This window comes from Colobus angolensis, unplaced genomic scaffold (assembly GCF_000951035.1).
Source record: "Colobus angolensis palliatus isolate OR3802 unplaced genomic scaffold, Cang.pa_1.0 Scaffold25, whole genome shotgun sequence".
In the NCBI taxonomy this organism is placed as follows: Eukaryota; Metazoa; Chordata; class Mammalia; order Primates; family Cercopithecidae; genus Colobus; species Colobus angolensis.
In genome coordinates, this window is record NW_012115710.1 from 2267999 (window position 1) to 2270663 (window position 2665).

A 2665-nucleotide genomic window follows, 5' to 3' on the forward strand; every position below is an offset into this window, starting at 1 on the left:
CATTAACTGGCTACGCCCGATGTTAGGTATTGCTACCTATTAACTTATACATCTTTACCAAACCCTGCAAGGAGATTCTTCTGATTCAGCTTATGTTGTAAATGTAGCCAGTCGCATGGAAAGTGCTACAGTTAAAAGTACACTAGGCCCAGAACTGCTTAATTTGTTTCGGGGCTTATTCTCATATGCTGCATGCTACATGCCAAACAGGTGAGACAGCTGGTCATGCACAGTGACATTGTCTGTCATCATTTGCTCACGTGGGGATACCTAAACAATTAAAAACTGACAATGGACCCATTTATACTAGTCATGCTTTTCAAAATTTCCTACAGCTTTGGGCTATAACCCATAAAACAGGAACTCCTTATAATCCTAGAGGACAAGAAATTGTAGAGCGGGCACATCAAACATTACACTGCATGTTGAAAAGACAAAAACGGGGTATAGGAGGCCAACTACCACCTCAATCAAAACTACGTTTAGCCTTGCTTACTTTAAAATTTTTGACTCTTGGTACGGATGGCAAGACTCCAGCAGAAAGACATTGGCAAGTGTTAGAGGAAAAGAGGAAAGTTTATCTGAAAGTGTTATGGAAATCCCCGGAAGAAGAACAATGGAAAGGCCCGGTGGATTTACTGACATGGGGAAGAGGATATGCTTGTGTTTGACAGGAGATGGACAAGCTGTGTGGGTGCCCTCAAGGTGCGTGCGACCATGGAATGGGAGACTGGAGGGACGCAGGGTGGCCAACCATGGGCCCACTCCCTCCGGTACGAGCCATGAGTCAGCTGAACCTGAGTGCAGAGATGGAGAGAAGGCCGACTGGAGTCACGACACAGTCTTAATGTTACATTTGTAAAGAATATCACCAATTTGCGGTTTGTCTTTTTAATCCCTATGTCTTTTTGGCAGCTAAGAAGGACCAGCTGCAGGTAAACAACACCCAGTTGACCTGTAAAGCTTGCCAGTTGTATCACTGCATTAATCATAGCACATTGCGAACACATAATATCTCTACGTTGATCATTTTAGGTCGCATCCCTGGGCTATGGATTCCTGTTAATCTTTCCAAGGCTTGGGCTGCCACACCTGCTTTGCATTTTGTGAAACTTCTTCTAACTCAGCTTACTCATCGTGCCTGTAGAGCCTTAAGCATAATAATTTTTGCTATCATTTCCTTGGTCACACTAATAACTTCTGTTGTGATGTCCTCTGTAGCTTTGCATAATTCTGTTCAAATGGCTCAGTACGTAGAGAATTGGACACGTACAGACAACCAAGTGTGGCTACTTCAGAATAAAGTTAACACTGAGTTACAAACTGAAGTGGCAATGTTGAAATCCACGGTTCTGTGGGTAGGGGAACAATTATAAAGTTTGCAGTTGCAGCAGCAATTGCATCATCATTTTAATCACACTCATATTTGTGTAACCAACTTAGAATACAACCAAAGTGAGTATCCATGGGACCTCATGAAAGCCCATTTGCAGGGAGCTTTCACATCCAACCTCACCTTTGATATTGGTGAATTACAAAACAAAATTCTTCATTTAAATAGACAAACTCAAGAATTTCAGCCTTCTTTAGAAGACTGGACTGAATTCCAGGAAGGCCTGGAGAACCTCAACCCTTGGACCTATCTAAAGCACCACAGTAACATCTTACATGTAGTTCTTGGAATAATGTTGTTTCATCTCTATCTTCTGTTTATAGTCTATAAAATCGGATGGACCGCCAACTGGAGTATGAGAACTGCCCAGAAAGGGAGATATGCAGGGAGCCGAAGGCCCGTGGGACTTGACCAACTCAGCATTCCACTGGAGGCTATATGATCAAAGAGCAAACTGTTTATCATGAATACAGGATGTGAGCCGACTCACAACAGCTCCTGCCACCAGAAGGTTTGCAGAGGGCAGTCGCTTCCTGGCGCCGAGCTCTTTGAAGTTATCTACTGGGACATCTAGAGAATGCAGTCTTGCAGGCCTGCTCTGGACCAACCAGCTGACCTCTTCTTCCACCCCACTTCTCACTATCTCTTTTGCCTAATAAATATGGAGGGCTGTGTAAAGCTCAGGGCCCTTGCCCACTAGAGGCAAGGTGCCCCTTGACCCCTTCTTCCAAATATACTATTTTGTCTCGTGTCTTTTATTCCCACATTCACCCCCCTTTGTTCAGTCCACCAGGGATCATGGCAGGTTACATAGTGGCGCCCCGAAAAGCAACAGAATCAGGTGCTCAACAGATCCTCATGTATAATTTGACCCCCAATGTAAAATCCATAAATTTTTGTCAATTTGAGCATTTTTGCTGTCGTTGAAGTTAAGTTAGTACCTATGTCGTGAAGGCACAAAACCAAATCAGTGCATTTTTATCTTTTTGTTATATAATTTTTTTGGTATAAAAATTAATATATGAATTTTGAATTCCCAAACAAATCAAATTGTAAAACTTTGTTTTGATGCGGTTATATATTAAATGTACATAATCCACCTATTTGTCATATATTTACGTGAAAATATATACATATATACATATGATGTATTGAATTTCCTTTTATCACCCTCCCATTAGAAGTTTGTTCATAGGCCGGGCGCGGTGGCTCAAGCCTGTAATCCCAGCACTTTGGGAGGCCGAGACGGGCGGATCACGAGGTCAGCAGATC